Consider the following 21384-nt stretch of genomic DNA (forward strand, 5'->3'; position numbering starts at 1 on the left):
ACGCGTCTCCAGTTCTACCTCTAGCTTACGCATCTCCAGCTTGTCTTGCCTGATCTGTGCCCTCTCTTCCGCCTCCATTTGGAGCCGTGTCGAGCGGACATCGATCCTGGCATCACTGTCAGTCAGTGGGGAGAGTGGGTCATAACGGGGCAATGTGGCTGGAGCCTTAGCCTCGTCCTCAGACACTGATGGGCTTACAGGAGCAGCAACCACATCCCCTACAGGAGCAGCAGGGTCAGGCGGCGGTAACTCAAGCACTCGCTCGTTTAACAATATCGCTAGCACTACTTCCCTAACTTCTGCTTTCACTAAACCCCTCGGTATGGGTACAGAAAAGTGGTCAGCCAAAGCCTGTAGATCCACTCTACGGCAATTATCAAAAACCTCCCACGTAGGGTTTTCCAAAAATGCCTCCAACTCAAAAGTAGCCATCCTACTAGCAACACGAGCCGTCGACTACTGAACACACAAAAAAAAACAGGTAGTACCGCTGCCAAGCTCAACACTGAACCAGACACTTGCTAATTTGCATGAGTAACACGGGATAGATCCCGGACGAACCCCCACTTTATGTTACGAACCCCGTGGCTCTAAACATCTAGGGTGGATGGACATGAGACCCGTAACATAAATTCATGCAAATTATAAGTGTGGCATGGAATAGTGAGAACAAATAGGACACAACTACCATGAACTACCGTCAAACACAAATGGTTTATTACTAAACACACGGTAAGGGTTTGGGAAAAAGGGCTGAGCAGGACCCAAGAAATGAAACAATAGTGTAAAACCCCCTAAACTGATCTAGCCTGCCTGAAGAACCGCTAGGCTACTGCTAGTCATACAAAAGTACAGTGGGTGGTCCGCTCAGGTCTAACTAGTGTTTTTAGACAGATTTCTTCCTACGGGTAATGTACGCCCAAGGGCAACTAGCTTAAACTCCCCTTTTCCCAGAAACACACAAAGCTACCAAACAGGGTAATCAGCAACAAAGTAAGTACACAATACACAGGACACCACAGTATCCACACTCACATAAAGAAATGGCTTCTAACAAAGTTACCAATAGGGTAACCAACAACTTAGTGAGTACACAACACACAGGACACCACCGTGTCCATACTCACATATGGCAAAAATCTCTCTCTCTTCCAACAAACACAAGTCTGTTTTTTATAAAATGGGATGTGTGATTGAACAAACGAGTAACAGGTGGTGCAATTCACAGGAATGTTCACTGATTGGTCCAATCAGCAGACACCTCAACGACCACCAATCAGGAACATACAGGACACCTGTGATTAGGGCAGAAGGAGAGAAAAACACAGGACACAGGATACCTGTATCCGTAACACAGTCCCACCCATTGCAAGTCTAAATGTGATTGGTTAATTCCACTGTCACGCCAAAATTCTGCTCTAATACAGTTGAATGGCAGAAGCCTTCTGTCCAGCTTCTGAAGGCCTAGCCAATGGCTGGCTGAGCTAGCTTTTTCTACCCAGAGACCACCAAAGAAAAATTATCTTCAGTATTAACCCTTCTCTTTCCCACACAAACTGAAGAGAATATTCAGAACATTATAATTATTGTAAAGATGAAATAGAAATTTAAATGAAGTTTACCTAGAAGGCCCTCACAGTTCCCCACTGTTCAATCAATTACAAGAAAGGTTTGTATTATTAAAGGCCGATTTCTTTAAGTTCTTACAACTCAGAAATCTAACTCAATCAACAGAATCTGGATGAACCTAAGGCATTTAGCATAGAAAAAATACTGAAAGAAGCTGCTACGCCAAAAAAGTTGATTTCCAAGTTATATCAAGGGTTGATTGAAACTCAGAACCTATAAGGAAAAAATGGGAAATAGATCTAAAGGAAGAAATTGAGGAGAACCATTGCTCAAAGATATGTGAAAATGCTTATACCTGCTCCTACAACCTAAGACATACAGTGGGGGAAAAAAGTATTTAGTCAGCCACCAATTGTGCAAGTTCTCCCACTTAAAAAGATGAGAGAGGCCTGTAATTTTCATCATAGTTACACGTCAACTATGACAGACAAATTGAGAAAAAAAATCCAGAAAATCACATTGTAGGATTTTTTATGAATTTATTTGCAAATTATGGTGGAAAATAAGTATTTGGTCACCTACAAACAAGCAAGATTACCTGTATTAATGGCACCTGTTTGAACTTGTTATCAGTATAAAAGACACCTGTCCACAACCTCAAACAGTCACACTCCAAACTCCACTATGGCCAAGGCCAAAGAGCTGTCAAAGGACACCAGAAACAAAATTGTAGACCTGCACCAGGCTGGGAAGACTGAATCTGCAATAGGTAAGCAGCTTGGTTTGAAGAAATCAACTGTGGGAGCAATTATTAGGAAATGGAAGACATACAAGACCACTGATAATCTCCCTCGATCTCTCCACGCAAGATCTCAAAATGATCACAAGAACGGTGAGCAAAAATCCCAGAACCACACGGGGGGACCTAGTGAATGACCTGCAGAGAGCTGGGACCAAAGTAACAAAGCCTACCATCAGTAACACACTACGCCGCCAGGGACTCAAATCCTGCAGTGCCAGACGTGTCCCCCTGCTTAAGCCAGTACATGTCCAGGCCCGTCTGAAGTTTGCTAGAGTGCATTTGGATGATCCAGAAGAGGATTGGGAGAATGTCATATGGTCAGATGAAACCAAAATAGAACTTTTTGGTAAAAACTCAACTCGTTGTGTTTGGAGGACAAAGAATGCTGAGTTGCATCCAAAGAACACCATACCTACTGTGAAGCATGGGGGTGGAAACATCATGCTTTGGGGCTGTTTTTCTGCAAAGGGACCAGGACGACTGATCCGTGTAAAGGAAAGAATGAATGGGGCCATGTATCGTGAGATTTTGAGTGAAAACCTCCTTCCATCAGCAAGGGCATTGAAGATGAAACGTGGCTGGGTCTTTCAGCATGACAATGATCCCAAACACACCGCCCGGGCAACGAAGGAGTGGCTTCGTAAGAAGCATTTCAAGGTCCTGGAGTGGCCTAGCCAGTCTCCAGATCTCAACCCCATAGAAAATCTTTGGAGGGAGTTGAAAGTCTGTGTTGCCCAGCGACAGCCCCAAAACATCACTGCTCTAGAGGAGATCTGCATGGAGGAATGGGCCAAAATACCAGCAACAGTGTGTGAAAACCTTGTGAAGACTTACAGAAAACGTTTGACTTGTGTCATTGCCAACAAAGGGTATATAACAAAGTATTGAGAAACTTTTGTTATTGACCAAATACTTATTTTCCACCATAATTTGCAAATAAATTCATTAAAAATCCTACAATGTGATTTTCTGGAAAAAAACATTCTCATTTTGTCTGTCATAGTTGACGTGTACCTATGATGAAAATTACAGGCCTCTCTAATCTTTTTAAGTGGGAGAACTTGCACAATTGGTGGCTGACTAAATACTTTTTTCCCCCACTGTAAACTACTGCAACTACGGCTGACAAGATTGTGCCGACAGACATGGTCGCCCAGTTTCTAGCGCCAAGGCCACTTTGCAGTATTTTGTTTTTAGTGCTATTTCTAAAATTATTTCTGCTCAGAAGATTTCTTGCATTATTACCTACAGCCAAAAATGACTTTTGGATATTAGATCGCTGGTCACTCACCAGCATTTCGATTAGAAATTCGACTTCCCTGAATTGGATTCTTTGTTTGAACACCCCGAGGCAGTTCCATTCATGCCGGGGGCTGCTCCAAGATGCCGTCGCTGGAGAAGAGGAAGGAGGAGTGGTCTCCTAGTCAGTCTCAGGAGGTGTGCATACCATCCACGCTTCCCTTTATATTACTCGCTAATGTTCAATCCCTGGACACTAAAGTAGACGAGCTCAGGGCGAGGATCTCCTTCCAGAGAGATATCAGGGACTGTAACATACTCTGTTTTACGGAATCATGGCTCTCTCTGGATATACTGTCCACATCCATTTCAGCCAGCGGGGCTCTCCGTCCATCACGTGGACAGGAAGAAAGAACTCTCTGGAAAAAGAAAGGTGAAGGGTTATGTTTCATGATTAACTACTCATTTTGTGATTGAGGTAATGTACAGGAACTCAAGTCAATACCTCACCATCAAATGCTGACCGCATTACCAAACCGGCTCTCAAGAAACTACACTGGACTTTGTGAAAACTGGAAACCACATATCCTAAGCCCACAATTATTGTAGCGGGGTAATGAGGAAAACATACAGTCGCCGACACAGGCCACTGCCCCTCACGAGGACTGTGAGCTCTTGTTCTCCATGAGACATTTAAGCGTGTTAACCATCGTAAGGCTGTCAGCCCAGACAGCATCCCAAGCCGAATCTCAGAGAAAAACCTGTTTTAAGTTGAATTGTTACAACAACCTATAGCTACGTTTTTGTTATTTGGAGTTATTAAACACTTTTTGATTAGGGTCGCTGCATATTATGCACATCTGCAAGCATAGCAGCAATGGCTGGACAAATTATTTATCTCTTTCGTTTTAATACGTTAAAATGCTATATACAGCACCCTATGTACATAAGTGGACGTTATAAAGGGCATTTTCAAATAAAACAATGGCCAATTTGGTTCGCAGTTGCAATAAAAAAATAAATTAAAAAAATAGGCTATGTCTGGTCCACAAATTCGTTGTTTATTCAATATGGCCCGTGCGCTGATTGAGTTTGACACCCCTGGGCTGGCGTATCTATTTATGTAACTAGCTATTTATTTAACAAGCTAAAAACACGGAGCCTAACGTTAGCTAGCTAGCTACTGGGAGGATGTCATGTCAATAGAGGAGTGGGTGTGACCAACTTTTTCCCCTCATATCATTTTTCGAGGGCTACAGCTAAAGATGCTGCAGGTGTCATTTGGATAGCTAGCAAGAAATGTGAATCGCTTTGCTAGCTAGTTAGCTACGCTGAACATGAACGACTGTTATCCACAGTTAGCATATCTCTTTGTTGTCAATGATATGTACTTGGCATCAATCAAATGGGCGGGCAGGCAGGCAAGTTCTCATTCAGTTGTTAAAACGTTGGTTGGGACAAGCATGAATTGGCAGGAAAGCTGCAGAAGGACGAGCTACTATTCCCCATCGTTTATCAGTGCAATTTTGACTGCCAACTAGCTGAAAAAGTTTGAGAGGGTTTATTTAATGTTCCCTTGTTAGAATTGAGCTCATCTCGCTCTGGCTAGCATTAGTTGTTAATCTGGTTGTTATTGATGTGCATAGGCAACTGAGGGAGAGAGAGCCTACCTGTTCATGGTTGTTTGATCAATAGGATTGTGAAGTTCCCAAATGTAAGAGGACTCCCGTGATATTTACATATTTGCAGAAATCCATTCAGGTGTGGCTTTTGGCGAATGCATTCTAATGATCTAAAGTCATGCTGTTGCTATTGCCTGTAAACACAGAGTCCAGTTCATGTGAATGATGGCAGGCCCATGTGGCAAATGGCTTATTTGCATATAAGCCTACTGTAGCTCTGATTGGCTATGGCGCACCGGTCTGCGTAGACTCCAGTCCTGGACAGGACTGATGTTTTATTCGGTTTTATTCACTGCAGTGTCTATTAATTGTCCAAACACACAGCCACTTTCCCATTCTCTATATTGCTATAAGATTTTCACAAATGCCTTACTATAGGTCATTCCCAAACATTCAATGAATTGATGAAAACATGAAAATGACCAGATTTAAGTGCTTGTCAGAAAATGTACAAAAAAAGGTGTTAAATTCTTCCTGGGGGTGTATGTGAACAGATTTTAATAATATTTCATATTGCTAAAATACTGTCAGTTTCATTTTAAACAACGGTCTAAGCAAAAGTTCATGAGTATGGCCCCGTTGTGTTCACTGTGACCTCAAACACTCACACACACAGCTTTGTTCTGGTTTAATGTCCAAGGCAGGAGTAAGAGGAAGATGAGGAAGAGAACGGAGGAGGGGGAGGAGTAGGAGAGGAGGAGGAAGAGGAGTAAACTTGAGTTTAAAGGGTTCTTAATGGCTCACACCTGTGTACTGTGTTTTTCTATGCCTACTTGATCACAGGCATAATGCGGCTGGTGGGCACAGAACACAAACACTGTATACACACAGAGAACACACACACAAAGAACACACACAGACCCATAGTCCATGAGCCAGGGGGGTCGGTCGGCCTCACTTGGGCCGACGATGTCTCATAGTGATTGTCCCTAGAGTTGGAAAATGTGTGATAGCAGTGCAGCAATGGTAGCTTTCTGTGTTATCACTCTTTCCTTCATCCCATTCATTTTTCCCATAGGGATTTTACCCTATGACAAACAATGTCAGTATACAACAAGTTATTGCTCACTTATACCCTTTAATCATATATCCTTGGAAAACTTCACAGCTATCCATCAGAGACATTTTCAGAATGTTTAGGTCAACAGAACTATGACCTCTATGGTACATATCAGAGTGACCAGTATAAATTGCTTAAAAGGGAAACCCTGATACATTAAACATTTTGTTTGACAAGGGGTTCTGAAAGGTCATGACATTACCTTTCAAATGACATATAATATAACAAACTTTGAAAGCACCAGCTACAACTATTGTTTAAAAATTGTCAATATTGTGCCATTGACATTTGAATGTTGGAAGCTTAGCCATAGAATTCCATGTAATGGGGCATGTTTTTGGATTGTAACTTTGGTGGGAGAGGCACCAAACTTGCACACACACAGCTAGAACAGGGTTTAAAAAAGATTTGTAGATACATTTTCCCAACATGGTTGCCAAACAACTCAATGGGGTCTTATTGTACAATTTCGCATGACCATAACTGTATTAAATATAATTGTAGTATGCCCCAAAATGTCTTAAAATGTTTATAGTGATGTAGAATACACAACCAAATGACCCAGGTGTGCCAGATATTTTCTTCCCAGTGAAATGAAACTGAGACTACTGGAACAGGTGGCTTCTATCTGTACTTCCTGGTCTGTTAAATGACATAATCTCTGTCCGATCCTTCTTTATCTCTTTTTAGGCAGAGTACTGTATCTGAGTTAGCAGTTCCCCTCAGGAGAATAGCAGAGGACTCAGGAGAGTAGCAGAAGACTCCTACACAAAGCTGGAAACGCCATCAACTCACAGTCAGTATCAGTACATGTTTGAACAATAGTAGCTTTGTGTGTGTAGGACAGAGAGTGTTATTAGCGGTTCATTCAGAAAGTGTGTGTGTGTGTGTGCATGTGTGTGTCAGACAAAGATACATTTATCAGCGGGTCATTCACAGTGTTTCTATAGAAACATCCATCTGTGTGTGTGTGAGAGGCTGAGTGCTGTACTATGGGAGCTACCAGTGACTAATATACAGTAGGTTAGTACTGTAATGGTTTCACTAGCACCTGCCATTTCAATGGTACAGAGAGAGTGCAGATGCTTAATTGAAAAGGATCACAGCAGCACACACAAAAACTGGAAGAGAACCTTGAGGAACCAGACTCTATGGGGGAACCCATCCTCCTCTGAGAGATATACAGAAACGTCAGTCTCATAGTTAGTTAATACTAGTATCATTTGTAAGGTAACAGTGTGTTAATACTGTAGTAACCATCTCACCAGTGCCATCATCAGGACAAATTGGACTCATTGCCCTTGGATGAGCTACTTATGTACTCCTTAACACACCTGCCAAATATCAGAACCGTTGACTACATTAAACGTCTTCTCCAGATTCGCTGGTCTGATCTGCACCAAATTTGGTATTCAGCATGAGGAACCTAGGCCTTTCATATTGCTGTAAGGATACTAAGGATAGTCGATAACGCAAACGAAATGTCCGGTATAGGCCAATAAACCTGCATATATCACCACCATGTGGCCAAATATAATCAAATTATACAGAGTCAAACAAATCAAGAGATATGCATATGTGACTATTAAAGGGCAAACCTATAGTCAATCTGAATGTGCCTGTGCGGCCAATTGCCATGGCATTACATGAGAGGGTGTGGCCAATTTCCCATTACCTTCATGTAAAGTCTCAACCTCTTAGGCTTTACCATCTCACAGGACTTTCCATGTGAAAATGCCTTGATGAAGGCATGATGAACCGTTATAATTATAATGAACGCAAAACAATACTATAGGGTTTCTCGCAGCTTTGCTGCTTGAAATCCTAATGAGCTATCAATGTTCTTCTGCGTATCCAAAATCAAACAATATTTTTTAAATGCGTAGGTGTATAGTGGTTTTTAATCTCCAAACTTTGGAATGTTTTTTGCATTGGTTTATATGGAGCACGTCCTACCCCGTTAGAAAACTTGAATGTCAAAAAAGGAACGTTGGTCTATGAACAATGGCTGCAGTGCGTATAAGGTGAATTGAGAGATTAATAAATAACATTAACTTTCCAAAGCTTTAGAGTTAGCTAAGAGAGAGAGAGAGAGAGAGAGAGAGAGAGAGAGAGATAGAGATTGATTATATATGCGTGTTATACTGTGTGTGTGTGTATTACCTGTATAGGTGTGTACCACCTCTCCTGAGGAGGTTTCTGGGGCTTGGGTGTGCGTGGTTTGGGTTGGTTTGCTTCGTACTCCTGTTCAGGCATCTTCACCACCGCATTCTTAGCCTTGTCTAGTTTAGCCCCTTCCCCTGTCTAGATTAGCCCCCTCCCCTTATCGCACCTACACACAAACACAAAAAGACAGGAATTATTTTCATCCAGTTCTATATTATCTGATATCCATTTCCACATGCTAACACAGGGTCCGCGTGCGTGTGTACCTCCATGTGTTTGATGACCCCCATCCCTCTCCCTCCGTAGTAGGATGCGTCCACTGTGGGCCATCTCTTATTGGGCATCCCATCTTCATCATCAGACTCCTGACATGGGAAGAGTTAGCTGGTTAGCGTTTAGAGCAGGGGCGTAGGCACAGGTGGGCCTGGATGGGCGCAGGCCCACCCACTGGGGACCAATCAGATTAAGCCAAACAAAAAAGTATAAAAAATAAACAAAATATATGCTTTACTTGTCAGTGTTCCAAATGGGACATTATTTGTCTTTACTTGACTTGCACAGTACTTGACTTGGGCAGGAACTCACAAAACTGAGTCCCGGCACCTCAAATTTTCTTCTGCTTGAGTTCCTGCACTTCCTATAAACTGTACCTGCACCCAAAATGAGTACCGCCACTTATTTCAGTCCAAGTGAAGCACTGGCCTAAACATGCATACACCATCAGATATAATTCATAGAAAGCAGTAGGGAGAGGGTGGGAAAACGAAAGGGATATACTGTATATTGACAATAATAATAATAATAATAATAATAATAATAAAAATAAAAATAATAATAATAATAATAATAATAATAATAATAATAATAATAATAACAATAATAATAATAATAATACATTTCATTTGGCAGATGCCTTTCAGGACACTCAAGGACATTTTACATAAAATCTAGTGCTGTACATAAAACCTATTTCATTTAGGCCTATGTAATGAATTTGAATTATGCTTGATTATTTACAAGCTTATCAATTTCAAAATAATGGGCAGGTTCTGGCATGTGTCACTTCGCACTGATACCATGTGCAGTAAACAGTAGCTATCGCTGTGTAGGCTAGGCTGCACTGTGTAGGCCGTTAGCTAGCTAGCGAAGACTCACTAGCCAAGTAAAATGGCCAAACAAAAACAAGTAAATGGCAAAACAAAGCTCACTGTTAAAAGAGGATGTTGGAGAATTTGTCAAGTTATTTGATATCAGTGATTTCGCAATGAAGAGCCTCAAGTCCCCCTCCATATCAATCACTGAGTGCATCGATCTAAGCGAGTCATTTCAGTACATTCAGAGACAATGATCAGCACTACAACGCTGTTATTATTGAACACTTTTAGAAATCATGAAACATGCTTCCCCACTTCAACTCACACTCTCCCTCCCTGCGCTGAGACATGACCAGGTCTCTCTTGAAAAATAGATTTTATCTCAATGAGAAAAACCTGTATAAATAAAGGTTTAAAAAATATATATATAAAAAAAAATGCCCATCAGTCCAGTGAAATAAAAAAACGAGTTATTTTAATTTATACTCCGATGTGCCTCGCAAGAAATAGGCTACAACAACTTACCTACAGTATTACCAGTGTTATCATATAGCCTAACTTGAGACTCGAGTTTAGAAATAAAAGGGACTCTACGTTATTTATAATAAGGGGGTAGGCCTACATGGAGAAAAGACATCTCCTATTATATACATTGCCTTCAGAAAGTATTCACACCCCTTGACTTTTTACACACTTTTTTGTGTTACAGCCTGAATTTAACATTGATTAAATTGAGATTTAGTGTCACTGGCCTACACACATACCCCTTAATGTCAAAGTGGAATTATGAGGGCGGCAGGTAGCTTAGTGGTTAAGAGCGTTGTGCCAGTAACCGAAAGGTCGCTGGTTCTAATCCCCGAGCCGACTAGGTGAAAAATCTGTCGATGTGCCCTTACGCAAGGCACTTAACCATAATTGATCCTGTAAGTCGCTCTGGATAAGAGCGTCTGCTAAATGACGTAGATGATTTTAGACATTTTTAGAAATTAATAAAAAATGAAAAGCTGAAATGTCTTGAGTCAATAAGTATTCAACCTCTTTGTTATGGCAAGCCTAAATAAGTTCAGGAATAAAAATGTGCTTAACAAGTCACATAATACGTTGCATGGACTCACTCTGTGTGCAATAATAGTGTCTAACATGATTTTTGAATGACTACCTCTTCTCTGTACCCCACACATACAATAATCCGTAAGGTCCCTCAGTCGAGCAGTGAATTTCAAATCCAACACAACACATCACTGAGTACAAATCTTCATATTTTCAAGCATGGTGGTGACTCCATCATGTTATGGGTAAGTTTGTCATCGAAAAGGACTAGGTTTTATTTTTTATTTTTATGAAAATAAACTGAATATAGCTAAGCACAGGCAAAATCCTAGAGGAAAACCTGGTTAAGTCTGCTTTCCAACAGACACTGGGAGACAAATTCACCTTTCAGCAGGACAATAACCTTAAACACAAGGCCAAATATACAGTGCATTCGGAAAGTATTCAGTCCCCTTCCCCTTTTCCACATTTTGTTACGTTATAAAATTGATTAAATAAATAAAAATCCTCATTAATCTACACACAATACCCCATAATAACAAAGCGAAAGACAGGTTTTTAGAATTTTCGTTAGAATTTATACAAAATAAAAAAAAGTATTCAGATCCTTTGCTATGAGACTCGAAATTGAGCTCAGGTGCATCCTGTTTCCATTGATCATCCTTAAGATGTTTCTACAACTTGATTGGCGTCCACCTGTCGTAAATTCAATTGATTGGACATGATTTGGAAAGGCACACAGCTGTCTACAGTCGTGGTTAAAAGTTTTGAGAATGACACAAGTATTGGTCTTCACAAAGTCTGCTGCTTCAGTGTTTTTAGATATTTTTGTCAGATGTTACTATGGTATACTGAAGTATAATTACAAGCATTCCATAAGTGTCAAAGGCTTTTATTGACAATTACATTAAGTTTTTGCAAAGAGTCAATATTTGCAGTGTTGACCCTTCTTTTTCAAGACCTCTGCAATCCGCCCTGGCATGCTGTCAATTAACTTCTGGGCCACATCCTGACTGATGGCAGCCCATTCTTGCATAATCAATGCTTGGAGTTTGTCAGAATTTGTGGGTTTTTGTTTGTCCACCCGCCTCTTGAGGATTGACCACAAGTTCTCAATGGGATTAAGATTCTCTGGTTTGATGAAACCAAGATTGAACTCTCTGGCATGAATGCCAAGCGTCACGTCACATCCTTGATGAAAACCTGCTCCAGAACACTCAGGACCTCAGACTGGGGAGAAGGTTCACCTTCCAACAGGACAACGACCATAAGCACACAGCCAAGACAACGCAGGTGTGGCTTCGGGACAAGTCTCTGAATGTCCTTGAGTGGCCCAGCCAGAGCCCAGACTTGAACCCGATCTAACATCTCTGGAGAGACGTGAAAATAGCTGTGCAGCGACGCTCCCCGTCCAAACTGACAGACCTTGAGAGGATCTGCAGAGAAGAATGGGAGAAAGTCCCCATGTACAAGTGTGCCAAGCTTGTAGCGTCATACCCAAGAAGACTCGAGACTGTAATCTCTGCCAAAGGTGCTTCAACAAAGTGCTGAGTAAAGGGTCTGAGTGCTTATGTAAATATGATATTTAAGTTTTTTATTTGTAATACATTTGCAAACATTTTTAAAAACCTGTTTTTGCTTTGTCATTATGGGGTATTTTGTGTTGATTGATGAGGGGGAAAAAACTATTTTATCCACTTTAGAATAAGACTTTAACATAACAGAATGTGGAAAAAGTAAAGGGGTCTGAATACTTTCCGAATGCACTGGAGTTGCTTACCAAGTCGACATGGAATGTTCCTGAGATGCCTAGTTACAGTTTTGACATAAATTGGCTTGATAATCTATGGCAAGACTTGTCTGTCTAGCAATGATCAACAACCAACTTGACAGAACTTGAATAATTGATTTCTGAATAATGTGCAAATATTGTACAATCCAGGTGTGCAAAGATCTTAGAGATTTACCCAGAAAGACTCACAGATGTAATCACTGCCAAAGGTGATTCTAACATTTATTGACTCAGGGGTGTGAATGCCTATGTAAATTATATATCTCTGTATTTCATTTTCAATACATTTGCAAACATTTCTAAAAACATGTTTGCACTTTGTGATTATGGGATATTGTGTGTAGATTGTAAGTCGCTTTGGATAAAAGTGTCTGCTAAATGGCATATTATTATTATATTATAGATTGGTGAGAGAAAAAAATCAATTCAATCAATTTTGAATTCAGGCTGTAACACAACAAAATGTGTTGTTTATTATGTGTAGGTCTATGTGAGTCGCATGTTAAATGCAAGAGTCAATTTTATACATAATATGCATAGTATTTTTGCAATGTGTCATGCATATGAACTGAAGACATCATCATGCCCCATGTATTCAAACATAAAACAAGCAGGAGTCTAGCCCCCTTTGAGGTTCTTGAGAGAGCAGCCAAGGAAGTGAGAGAAGAGAGCAAGAGATGAAAAAATAGATTGAATGATACTGAAGAGGTACATTGACAAAAAAAAATGCCAACATGTACCTGTGCGAAAGAGAGGCTATGATAATGTAGCAGAGGCACACAAGGTCTTGTCTGATGACATGGAGTCTGAGCTTGCTAAACATATCAAGAATCTCGTAGACCAGTTTCATGGGCTTAGGAGCCTCAAATGCAGAGAACTTGTCTACGAAATGGCACATCGAAACAACAACCCTGTCCCAGAGAACTGGTCAAGACATTTTTTTGTTGCAATGGCCATCTCAGTCTCTGGACTTGAAACCCATTGAAAACCTTTGGTTTGAATTGAAGAGGGCAGTCCATAAGCGCAGACGAAGGATATCAAGGATCTGGAAGGATTCTGTATGGAGGAATTGTTCTCCAGAAAAAAACTCATTGCCGTTATCTTTGCAAGGTGAGGTTTTGAAATGTATTGAACACAGGGGTGTCAATCATTTTGAAGCCTTATTACTTATTAAACAAAATTTCTTTCTAAGAAATTGTATGAGTACAAAATAATATAATTTCCCTATTTTTTGAGAATACAATATAGCTCAGTATTTTAATTATTTTATACAGTCATTTTTGTTCATCTTTATCAATTGTGTCAATACTTACTGACCCCACTGTACAGTATATCTGAATGTAGGCATACATTTAATTTATACAATATACCACACCCCCATTCCATGAATTAAACTTGGATCTACCAGCACCATCACCCACTTAACCCAGAAGGCTCAACTTACCCTGTCCCTATGCTCAATTTGCCCCATTCCCAGGGTAAGTTGTGCCAAGAGACCACTTTTTTTGGACAAGTTATGTTTTCAAAACTGTTATGTTTACATTAATTCTGATTATTTCCAGTGATACACAACATCCTGAAATATATGTAGATATCTTTGTTAGAAAGAATACTAAAACTCAGCAAAAAAAGAAACATCCCTTTTTCAGGACCTTGTCTTTCAAAGATAATTCGTAAAAATCCAAATAACTTCACAGATCTTCATTGTAAAGGGTTTAAACACTGTTTCCCATGCTTGTTCAATGAACCATAAACAATTAATGAAGATGCACCTGTAGAACGGTCATTAAGAAACTAAAAGCTTACAGACGGTAGGCAATTAAGGTCACAGTTATGAAAACTTAGGACACTAAAGAGGCCTTTCTACTGACTCTGAAAAACACCAAAAGAAAGATGCCCAGGGTCCCTGCTCATCTGCGTGAACGTGCCTTAGGGATGCTGCAAGGAGGCATGAGGACTGCAGATGTGGCCATGGCAATAAATTGCAATGTCCGTACTGTGAGATGCCTAAGACAGCACTACAGGGAGACAGGATGGACAGCTGATCGTCCTCGCAGTGACAGGACTGGCAAAAAGTGCTCTTCACTGACGAGTAGCGGTTTTATCTCACCAGGGGTGATGGTCGGATTCGCGTTTATCGTCGAAGGAATGAGCGTTACACCGAGGCCTCTACTCTGGAGTGGGATCGATTTGGAGGTGGAGGGTCCGTCATGGTCTGGGGCGGTGTGTCACAGCATCATCGGACTGAGCTTGTTGTCATTGCAGGCAATCTCAACGCTGTGCGTTACAGGGAAGAAATCCTCCTCCCTCATGTGGTACCCTTCCTGCAGGCTCATCCTGACATGACCCTCCAGCATGACAATCCCACCAGCCATACTGCTCGTTCTGTGCGTGATTTGCTGCAAGACAGGAATGTCAGTGTTCTGCAATGGCCAGCGAAGAGCCCGGATCTCAATCCCATTGAGCACGTCTGGGACCTGTTGGATCGAAGGGTGAGGGCTAGGGCCATTCCCCCCAGAAATGTCCGGGTACTTGCAGGTGCCTTGGTGGAAGAGTGGGGTAACATCTCACAGCAAGAACAGGCAAATCTGGTGCAGTCCATGAGGAGGAGACACACTGCAGTACTTATTGCAGCTGGTGGCCACACCAGATACTGACTGTTACTTTTGATTTTGACCCCCCCTTTGTTCAGGGACACATTATTCCATTTCTGTTAGTCACATGTCTGTGGAACTTGTTCAGTTTATGTCTCAGTTGTTGAATCTTGTTATGTTCATACAAATATTTACACATGTTAAGTTTGCTGAAAATAAACGCAGTTGACAGTGAGAGGACGTTTCTTTTTTTGCTGAGTTTATATTTCCCTTGACGTAGTGATGCTGAATGTCAAAAATGGCTCAACTTACCCCACTCTTTCCTACCCATCAACCCATGCAACACACACCCATAAAAACATTTCCCAACATCCCCTGGAAAAACACATCCCTGCTCTTCTGAGACTAAAGCCTAATTTATACCTTATGCAAGTACACAACGCAAGCACGCAATTATCTAATTACAATGTCTGTTCTGCGTACTTGCGTAGCAAACATACTGAAATGTGTGCACCCCTACGCAGGATCACCATTTTGAGTAGTTCATTGAGTTATTGCGTTGCATACTTGCATAAGGTATAAATTAGGCTTCAGCATGAACGCAAGACAGGACATGCATCAGTTCAACTCACACACGTGGGTGCGCACATGCACACACACCAGTGTTTGATACTTATGGTTTCTTTAGAATTCTAAAGCATGACTAAGATATAGGCTATTAACACATTTCTGTCTCTGTTCTTGCTCTCACTAACATCTGCTCTCTGACAGCCATCCTGTTTGGATCTACCCACAGTGGAATGACACCTGTGGACTTTGGGTAAGGTATGGGACCTGTACGGCTTACCGTATTGGGGAATGCATTTTTGTTAACAGTACGGGGTAGCAAAGTAAGATTTATCAGGATTGCATTGTCGACTGCCAACAAGTGTAAAAAAGGATGGGACTTTGGGTTGCTTCCAGAGTCCTAATGTGGAAAGTTGTCATTAGGTCACTGAATGACTTCCTTTCCCTACTAATAGTGCTGCTATCTACAACACAGATCAGAGAGCTGCATGCAGAGGGGAGTATTGTGTATGTGTGTTTGTCTCTGTGTGTGTGTGTAGGGCTATTGCAACAAAACAAAAATCCACTAACCCCAAGGTAAATAGAGAGTTGAGGTTGGTGGGTTGATATTTGAGAGGAGAGTGTGTAAGTGAGTCGTGGTAATGATTTGGGAGGCAAGAGAAGAAAGGGGTCATTGAGATTGTGGTTTAGCATTGAGGGAGGAGGTGGGAGGGGGGAGCCTAGGGGCAAGGGGGGGGGGTTGAGGTTATTTGGGGGTGGATGGAAAAAGAGGGAGCAGACTGAAAGAGAGGAAAGGGCCAGGGAGCCTTGTCCCTTCCTTCTGGAACCTTCCCCTCCCTCTAACAGAATAGAGAACAGTATGAAATTCTTTAACCCTGTTTAGCACCACAGAAAGAACCAGATATAAATAATGACACTCACAGAGAAATCTGTACTCCCTCTCCCCTTTCCCCCTTTTCTTGTGCCTTTCTCTCTCTCTGGGCAATCAGTACCCTGGTGACAGAGCCATCGTACCACCCATCAATCAGCTCTCTGCCATGAGTGTATGTGTATGTGTGTGTGTAGCTTCTTCCAGAAGGTTCCCAGTCACCATGTGTTTGTGTGACAGCAGCAATGATGACTTCATCATATGAGACAGGGCTGAGGGGTGTGTGCGTGTGTATGTGTGTTAGGGGGTTGGTGGTGGCAGCAGCATGGGGGGAGGGGGAGGTAGGATGGGGGTATGGGCCTTTAAATCTTATGGGACCTCAAATGCCTTCAAACATTGAGAATATATAAACAACTCACTCTGTTACCTCCAGTTAGGTATGCAGTTAGACAGAGTGTTGCAAAAGATACACAACCAAACATACAATGACCATGTGCTTTTTAAGCATAATTTTTGCTTTAATTAACCTGTTACACTAGTGGAAATTGGCCTATATGGATAGGGCCAAATTGAAATGGTCCTAACAGAAGAACTATAAAAAGCATATGCATGACCATGGTAGCAATTGAAAGAGAACACTGAGATTGTGGAAATGATCAGACCAAAGGTGAGGACACAACAGTTCACCTGACACAAGACCAGGGGCGGTGTGTTCAATAGGGCGATATGGGCTACGCACTGCCAAACGGGAAAAGGAAGGGATTTTTTTTCTAATCAATTATATCACGGCAACAGTAGTTATCAGTGTTCTAATCTGATCTGACTGCCACTAAATGTCAAATCAGGCTAAAGTCGTGCTTCAAATGGCCCCGCCCGTTTTTGGGGCGATTTCAGTCATGTTGAAAATCGCCCAGAAGTCTGTCATAGACTCCCATGTAAAATCTATTTTTTTCAAATTTCAAAGCTTTCAATACAATCTCTATGGGTGTCTGTGGGCTTGCACTTACGCGCTTTCGTCATACGTGACGTAACCATGAACGTAACTAAGAAAATAGCGGCTAGCAGCGTCTCTGTTGCGACCTGCAGTGTGGCGTTATCTTATGTTTTTAATTTGTACACTTAGTGGCGTTATTTTATGTTTTTAATTTGTACACTTAGTTTACAAACATTCTGCCAACCGTGGATTTCCAGTGGTGGGTTTTGGACGGATCTTGTTGATCGTGTACATACCCGCTACGAACGGACTAAATAATGAAAACGCTGCTGGCAGCGGAATCCAATACAGCTGGGAGACTTGGCTGGATGACAGAGTCCCGGACAGAGAAGTGGAGCCGGCCGGCTTCACCCTGGTCAGAGCGGACCGCGATCTGACAGTCACAGGGAAAATCGATCCTGGTAAGAGAGCGACTCTGTACCCCCGACATTGAACTGCTTTCTGTGTCACTGCGACCTTACTATCTGCCCCGTGAGTTCCCCCAATTGTTTGTTACCGTTGTGTACTGTTGATAATCACAAGTTTACTGGAGAACTGAGACCAAGTAGAGACTTTGGACAGGGTGGATATGGTATAATAAAGGCAGTTTATTCAGAGGTAAAGATATCTGGAATCGCGTGCACGGACTCGTTCGTCAAACTCTTAGGGAGCTATCTGAAGAGAGCCCCGAAAACATTGTGTGCAGACATTTTATACAATAAATGATGTAGGTTGAATCTAGTAGTTCTGATCTTCTGATTGGTCCTGATGAGTTGGGCGAGGTCCCCTCCACTGTTGCATTGGCTCTGAGTCGGGTTCTCTGTCTTCAAATGTTCAGCCTAAAGAGAGGGGATTTTTGTGTGTGTGTGTGTGTGTGTGTGTTTAACAGTGATGATGTGTGTGTGTGTGTGTGTTATCAGTGATGATGTGTGTGTGTGTGTGTGTGTGTGTGTGTGTGTGTGTGTGTGTGTGTGTGTGTGTCCTCAGAGCAAGAACTCGTGAGTTGGAAGAACTGAGAGACCTATGGCGTGGGTGTTGTCCTTGGCCACCTGCTGACAAGGCTGACAAGATAGGACTCTTTTGTCCATTGTTATAGGATAGGAACAGCATTGATTGAAAACAAACGCCCAACACAAAATGGGTCATGCACAAGATTTTAGTCAGACCAAGCTATAACATTATATATTTACTACGACAGTACATTCAACCAAAAGCTAATATAACAAAGGCATCAGAGATTATTTATAATCTGTCACAGAAACTGGAATCCATCTCCCCAGATCAGTCAATAAATGCTTCTGGTATTGACTTATATGCTGCCCCTGTCTTCATGTTGTTGCTGGACATATCTTTTTTAAAATGTGTGTAGGTCACCTAAATCATCAGAAAAATTGCCCCTCCTGAGAATTTTTTCAGGAGCCGCCACTGCACAAGACTGAATCCAAATATCACACTGTTGATTTTATGTACATTTTACATTTACTGTACTTTTCACAGCATTTGTCAATAACAAGATCTGAAAACACTCTGGATACATTCAGTAACATAGTAAGAATATTCATAGACATTTTGGAGTAGGTGCAAGATTAGAAAATATGATTACACGGGTTTGAGTGAGATGTCTAACTGGGGTCTCCAAGTGGCCACACAACTCTCCAAACTGTTCACAGTTCCTAAGTAATTTCAATGCACTTTTATGACTCAAAGAAAGAGCCTTCAAATATAAGGTGCTTTTTTTTTGCGCTCCTAGCTTTGCCATTGAGGAACTGAAGCAAGCACACTTGTAGTTTTTTGTTTGGAACACAGCCCTGCGTCCCCACCATCACACAATTACTGTTATTGTTTACGCAATCCAAAAACGTTCCATTATAAATCACAATCTGGGTCAGGTGAGCATTACTTGAAAGCTTATTGTATTGGCAACATGGCTAGGTAAGATATATAATGTGATCTTACAGTGTTAGGCTTTTAAAAGGCACTTTAGACAAACAGTTTGCAATTTTGGTGCACATAGACCGGAGTCATGAGTGCATTCAAGTGCGTGTTCCATGGGAAATGTTCTTTACAATACAACTAATATAGGCTCATTGGGCCCGATTCCGACTTAGGAAATTACGCCTTTCTTATGCACACCTTTCCTACGTATTTCTCAGTAGTTGGTATTCAGACTTACCTTATGAAGGTGCGTAATGGGCTTTGCAGGTATGGCTCCCTTGATGCGCTGAATAAATGTAATTCAACACTGAAAACCCTCCCATTTTTCTCGTGGAGTTTTCACTCAATAGGGTTTTTAGTACATTTATCTTAAGCCATCCTTTACATACGGTGTACCTTTAATTAGAATTTTGTCGACAGACTAGAATACATAGAGAGAACGGGTTCAGAAAAAAGACATCAATAGCTAAGTTTCCATCCAATTGGCGACAGATTTTCATTTGGATATTCAAAATTTAGCATAAAAACAATATGCACATTTTCTCACCAGATTGACTTGTTGGGGATAAACGGCTGGGCATGATGATGTAGTGCACATAAAAATACCCTTTATGGATAAATTCCCATGTACTGAATAAAAAATGCAAGTTAAATGGGTTTCCATCGCATTTTCAACTCTACTGATGTTTTTTTCACAACATTTTTTGCATTATATAGCGAGTGTGCCCATTATGGTATTGGCACATGCGCTCTAGCCAACAGCTCGCAGATACATTGCGCGTATAGCCTACATGACGAGTTTATTATTGGCAAAAGAGTTAGATTATTTTTATTTGTCAAACGGCAGCCAAGCATCAATGATCATGTCACCAGGATAAGACCCTCGATATTTATTGGAAAGGAGCACCAAGCTCCCACCTTGCACTTTCACCACCCTGTGACGTTCATCATAACTTATTTAATCTGTATCCTAATAAATTGCATGCCTTCCTGACAAGTCGTAATGGGAGGACCACCCAACATGTCATCGCGTGACTCCAAGTTTACTTCGATATGATAGTTATTATATCAATATTTGCGCATAAAAGCATTTCCACCGATATTTCTTGCATAATTAATGTTACAGACACAAAAAGATCCCACCTTGTGTAGCGTATTTTGTTTTGTTGACATTTGGAAAGTTTACCAACACATTTTCTGTTTCCATCAGGCCTGTCATGACATTTTTTATCCGACATGTACTTTACTCGCATAAAACAATTAGATGGAAACCTGGTTAATGAAAGAATGCCATCTTCGCCATCTTCGTCTCCATTACAGCACCAACTGGTAGATAAAAAAATATTCTGATCTTGTAGATTAGTTAGGCCCATTTTAGGATTAGGAATGTACAGTGGGGAAAAAAGGTATTTAGTCAGCCACCTATTGTGCAAGTTCTCCCACTTAAAAAGATGAGAGAGACCTGTAATTTTCATCATAGGTACACGTCAACTATGACAGACAAATTGAGATTTTTTTTTCCAGAAAATGACATTGTAGGATTTTTAATGAATTTATTTGCAAATTATGGTGGAAAATAAGTATTTGGTCACCTACAAACAAGCAAGATTTCTGGATCTCACAGACCTGTAACTTCTTCTTTAAGAGGCTCCTCTGTCCTCCACTCGTTACCTGTATTAATGGCACCTGTTTGAAATTGTTATCAGTATAAAAGACACCTGTCCACAACCTCAAACAGTCACACTCCAAACTCCACTATGGCCAAGACCAAAGAGCTGTCAAAGGACACCAGAAACAAAATTGTAGACCTGCACCAGGCTGGGAAGACTGAATCTGCAATAGGTAAGCAGCTTTGTTTGAAGAAATCATCTGTGGGAGCAATTATTAGGAAATGGAAGACATACAAGACCACTGATAATCTCCCTCGATCTGGGGCTCCACGTAAGATCTCACCCCGTGGGGTCAAAATGATCACAAGAACGGTGAGCAAAAA

This window comes from Coregonus lavaretus (assembly GCF_964263955.1).
Source record: "Coregonus lavaretus genome assembly, chromosome: 1".
NCBI lineage: Eukaryota > Metazoa > Chordata > Actinopteri > Salmoniformes > Salmonidae > Coregonus > Coregonus lavaretus.